The following is a 5,379-nucleotide window of genomic DNA, read 5'->3' as shown; positions in this document are numbered from 1 at the left end:
CAGCGTGAACGTTGCTGTCGACGCTCGAGGCAATGGATCTCAGCCCCTCCCTCTTCCCTCTTCCCTCCCTCCCTCTTCCCTCCCTCTTCCCTCCCCCCTCCCTCTTCCCCTCCCTCCCTCTTCCCCTCCCCTTCCCCCTTCACACCAAAGGAGCAAACGACCCTCTCCGTCGAAGTGTAGTGCGCAACGTAGCGGCACGGCCGCCATTTTAGTAAGCAAACCCCGCCGACCGTTGCGCCTCGCGACGAGCATCCGGCGTGGACGTTGCTGTCGACGCTCGAGGCAATGGATAGTCCCTTCCCTTCCCTCAATCTTCCCCTTCCCTCAATCTTCCCCTTCCCTCAATCTTCCCCTTCCCTCAATCTTCCCCTTCCCTCAATCTTCCCCTTCCCTCAATCTTCCCCTTCCCTCTTTCTTCCCCTTCCCTCAATCTTCCCCTTCCCTCAATCTTCCCCTTCCCTCAATCTTCCCCTTCCCTCAATCTTCCCCTTCCCTCAATCTTCCCCTTCCCTCAATCTTCCCCTTCCCTCAATCTTCCCCTTCCCTCAATCTTCCCCTTCCCTCAATCTTCCCCTTCCCTCAATCTTCCCCTTCCCTCAATCTTCCCCTTCCCTCAATCTTCCCCTTCCCTCAATCTTCCCCTTCCCTCAATCTTCCCCTTCCCTCAATCTTCCCCTTCCCTCTTTCTTCCCCTTCCCTCAATCTTCCCCTTCCCTCAATCTTCCCCTTCCCTCTTTCTTCCCCTTCCCTCAATCTTCCCCTTCCCTCAATCTTCCCCTTCCCTCAATCTTCCCCTTCCCTCAATCTTCCCCTTCCCTCAATCTTCCCCTTCCCTCAATCTTCCCCTTCCCTCAATCTTCCCCTTCCCTCAATCTTCCCCTTCCCTCAATCTTCCCCTTCCCTCAATCTTCCCCTTCCCTCTTTCTTCCCCTTCCCTCAATCTTCCCCTTCCCTCAATCTTCCCCTTCCCTCAATCTTCCCCTTCCCTCAATCTTCCCCTTCCCTCTTTCTTCCCCTTCCCTCAATCTTCCCCTTCCCTCAATCTTCCCCTTCCCTCAATCTTCCCCTTCCCTCTTTCTTCCCCTTCCCTCAATCTTCCCCTTCCCTCTTTCTTCCCCTTCCCTCAATCTTCCCCTTCCCTCTTTCTTCCCCTTCCCTCAATCTTCCCCTTCCCTCAATCTTCCCCTTCCCTCAATCTTCCCCTTCCCTCTTTCTTCCCCTTCCCTCAATCTTCCCCTTCCCTCAATCTTCCCCTTCCCTCAATCTTCCCCTTCCCTCAATCTTCCCCTTCCCTCTTTCTTCCCCTTCCCTCTTTCTTCCCCTTCCCTCAATCTTCCCCTTCCCTCAATCTTCCCCTTCCCTCAATCTTCCCCTTCCCTCTTTCTTCCCCTTCCCTCAATCTTCCCCTTCCCTCAATCTTCCCCTTCCCTCAATCTTCCCCTTCCCTCAATCTTCCCCTTCCCTCAATCTTCCCCTTCCCTCAATCTTCCCCTTCCCTCAATCTTCCCCTTCCCTCAATCTTCCCCTTCCCTCAATCTTCCCCTTCCCTCAATCTTCCCCTTCCCTCTTTCTTCCCCTTCCCTCTTTCTAGCCAATGTGAGGTTATCCACTTTGGTGGCAAGAACAGGAAAGCAGACTATTACCTGAATGGTGACCGATTAGGAGAAGGGAAGATGCAACGAGACCTGGGTGTCATGGTGCACCAGTCATTGAAAGTAGGCGACGCTCGAGGCAATGAATAGTCCCTTCCCTCTTCCCCCCCTTCTCCCCCCCCCATTTCTTCCCTCTTTCTTCCCTCCCTCTTTCTTCCCTCCCTCTTTCTTCCCTCCCTCTTTCTTCCCTCCCTCTTTCTTCCCTCCCTCTTTCTTCCCTCCCTCTTTCTTCCCTCCCTCTTTCTTCCCTCCCTCTTTCTTCCCTCCCTCTTTCTTCCCTCCCTCTTTCTTCCCTCCCTCTTTCTTCCCTCCCTCTTTCTTCCCTCCCTCTTTCTCCCCTCCCTCTTTCTCCCCTCCCTCTTTCTCCCCTCCCTCTTTCTCCCCTCCCTCTTTCTCCCCTCCCTCTTTCTCCCCTCCCTCTTTCTCCCCTCCCTCTTTCTCCCCTCCCTCTTTCTTCCCTCCCTCTTTCTCCCCTCCCTCTTTCTCCCCTCCCTCTTTCTTCCCTCCCTCTTTCTCCCCTCCCTCTTTCTCCCCTCCCTCTTTCTCCCCTCCCTCTTTCTCCCCTCCCTCTTTCTCCCCTCCCTCTTTCTCCCCTCCCTCTTTCTCCCCTGTGGAATTCTCTGCCACAGAAGGTAGTTGAGGCCAGTTCATTGGATATATTTAAGAGGGAGTTAGATGTGGCCGTTGTGGCTAAAGGGATCAGGGTGTATGGAGAGAAGGCAGGTACGGGATACTGAGTTGGATGATCAGCCATGATTATATTGAATGGCGGTGCAGGCTCGAAAGGCCGAATGGCCTACTCCACCTATTTTCTGTTTCTTCCCCTTCCCTCTTTCTTCCCCTTCCCTCCCTCTTCCCCTTCCCTCCCTCTTCCCCTTCCCTCCCTCTTCCCCTTCCCTCCCTCGTTCTTCCCTCCCTCGTTCTTCCCTCCCTCGTTCTTCCCTCCCTCTTTCTTCCCTCCCTCTTTCTTCCCTCCCTCTTTCTTCCTTCCCTCTTTCTTCCTTCCCTCTTTCTTCCTTCCCTCTTTCTTCCTTCCCTCTTTCTTCCTTCCCTCTTTCTTCCTTCCCTCTTTCTTCCTTCCCCCTTTCTTCCTTCCCCCTTTCTTCCTTCCCCCTTTCTTCCTTCCCCCTTTCTTCCTTCCCTCTTTCTTCCTTCCCTCTTTCTTCCTTCCCTCTTTCTTCCTTCCCTCTTTCTTCCTTCCCTCTTTCTTCCTTCCCTCTTTCTTCCTTCCCTCTTTCTTCCTTCCCCCTTTCTTCCTTCCCCTTTCTTCCTTCCCCTTTCTTCCTTCCCCCTTTCTTCCTTCCCCCTTTCTTCCTTCCCTCTTTCTTCCTTCCCCCTTTCTTCCTTCCCCCTTTCTTCATTCCCTCTTTCTTCCTTCCCCCTTTCTTCCTTCCCCCTTTCTTCCTTCCCCCTTTCTTCCTTCCCCCTTTCTTCCTTCCCTCTTTCTTCCTTCCCTCTTTCTTCCTTCCCTCTTTCTTCCTTCCCCCTTTCTTCCTTCCCCCTTTCTTCCTTCCCCCTTTCTTCCTTCCCTCTTTCTTCCTTCCCCCTTTCTTCCTTCCCCCTTTCTTCCTTCCCCCTTTCTTCCTTCCCCCTTTCTTCCTTCGCCCTTTCTTCCTTCCCTCTTTCTTCCTTCCTTCCCTCTTTCTTCCTTCCTTCCCTCTTTCTTCCTTCCTTCCCTCTTTCTTCCTTCCTTCCCTCTTTCTTCCTTCCCTCTTTCTTCCTTCCCTCTTTCTTCCTTCCCTCTTTCTTCCTTCCCTCTTTCTTCCTTCCCCCTTTCTTCCTTCCCCCTTTCTTCCTTCCCTCTTTCTTCCTTCCTTCCCTCTTTCTTCCTTCCTTCCCTCTTTCTTCCTTCCTTCCCTCTTTCTTCCTTCCTTCCCTCTTTCTTCCTTCCCTCTTTCTTCCTTCCCCCTTTCTTCCTTCCCCCTTTCTTCCTTCCCCCTTTCTTCCTTCCCTCTTTCTTCCTTCCCTCTTTCTTCCTTCCCTCTTTCTTCCTTCCCCCTTTCTTCCTTCCCCCTTTCTTCCTTCCCCCTTTCTTCCTTCTCCCTTTCTTCCTTCCCTCTTTCTTCCTTCCCCCTTTCTTCCTTCCCCCTTTCTTCCTTCCCCCTTTCTTCCTTCTCCCTTTCTTCCTTCCCTCTTTCTTCCTTCCCCCTTTCTTCCTTCCCCCTTTCTTCCTTCCCCCTTTCTTCCTTCCCTCTTTCTTCCTTCCTTCCCTCTTTCTTCCTTCCTTCCCTCTTTCTTCCTTCCTTCCCTCTTTCTTCCTTCCTTCCCTCTTTCTTCCTTCCCTCTTTCTTCCTTCCCTCTTTCTTCCTTCCCTCTTTCTTCCTTCCCTCTTTCTTCCTTCCCTCTTTCTTCCTTCCCTCTTCCTTCCTTCCCCCTTTCTTCCTTCCCCCTTTCTTCCTTCCCCCTTTCTTCCTTCCCCCTTTCTTCCTTCCCCCTTTCTTCCTTCCCCCTTTCTTCCTTCCCCCTTTCTTCCTTCCTTCCCTCTTTCTTCCTTCCTTCCCTCTTTCTTCCTTCCTTCCCTCTTTCTTCCTTCCTTCCCTCTTTCTTCCTTCCTTCCCTCTTCCTTCCTTCCCTCTTTCTTCCTTCCCTCTTTCTTCCTTCCCTCTTTCTTCCTTCCCTCTTTCTTCCTTCCCTCTTTCTTCCTTCCCTCTTTCTTCCTTCCCCCTTTCTTCCTTCCCTCTTCCCCCCCTCCCTCTTCTTTCCCTCCCTCCCTCCCTCTTCTTTCCCTCCCTCTTCCCTCCCCGCTTCCCTGTTAACACCAAAGGAGCAAACGAACCACTACTTCGAAGTGTAGTGCGCAACGGCCGCCATTTTAGTAAGCAATACCCGCCGACCGTTATGCCTCTCGCAGTGCAATCAGTATTGTGGGGGGAACAGTATTTGTGATGGGACCATTAACATGCAGAACATGTCTCATCCATCAACTCACATTCCCCGTTTATTTTCTCTGATTTTTATTATTTCTGCCATTTCCCCTCCCATCCTTCCTCCCCAGCCCCCTCTTTTGTGCAGTTTCCCTGCCTTGCATTGCTCAAACACACACTCTGCACAAATTTAACGTATTATATATATATATACATACATATAGATGAATGTGCATTTGTGTGTGAGAGGCAGGATAGAGGTAAATAGATCTCAAAGTTCCTTCTCATGGATCAGAAGCAACTTTGATTTGAAGCAACGCTCAAGTCACGTCAAGTTATGTCAGGTTATGTCAGGTTTATTTGTCACATACACAACATACACGATGTGCAGTGGCAATGCCTACGGATTGTGCAAAAAAAAGTTACAATATAGTTACAAAAAAAGTTAGCATATAAATTAAAATTAATACAGAAAAGAAAATTTAGTCCCTGGAGTTATAATAGTTAACAGTCCTGATGGCCTGTGGGAAGAAACTCCGTCTCATCCTCTCCGTTTTCACAGCATGACAGCGGAGGCGTTTGCCTGACCTTAGCAGCTGGAACAGTCCGTTGCTGGTGCTGCATTCACTGTAAGGCAGCAACTCTACCGCTGCGCCACCATGGCTGCCGGATTATTGTCACATATACGGAGATGCAGAGAAAAGCTTTTGTTTGTATGCTATCCAGTCAGTCTGAAGAAGGGTCTTGACCCGAAACATCACTCATTCCTTCTCTCCAGAGATGCTGCCTGTCCTGCTGAGTTACTCCAGCATTTTGTTTTGTGAAAAGACTATGCATGATTAAAATCAAGTCATTCACAGTGC

The sequence above is a fragment of the Rhinoraja longicauda genome, chromosome 2 (genome assembly GCF_053455715.1).
Source record: "Rhinoraja longicauda isolate Sanriku21f chromosome 2, sRhiLon1.1, whole genome shotgun sequence".
In the NCBI taxonomy this organism is placed as follows: Eukaryota; Metazoa; Chordata; class Chondrichthyes; order Rajiformes; family Arhynchobatidae; genus Rhinoraja; species Rhinoraja longicauda.
The sequence above is the reverse complement of the archived record's forward strand: the minus strand, read 5'-3'. Positions refer to the sequence as shown.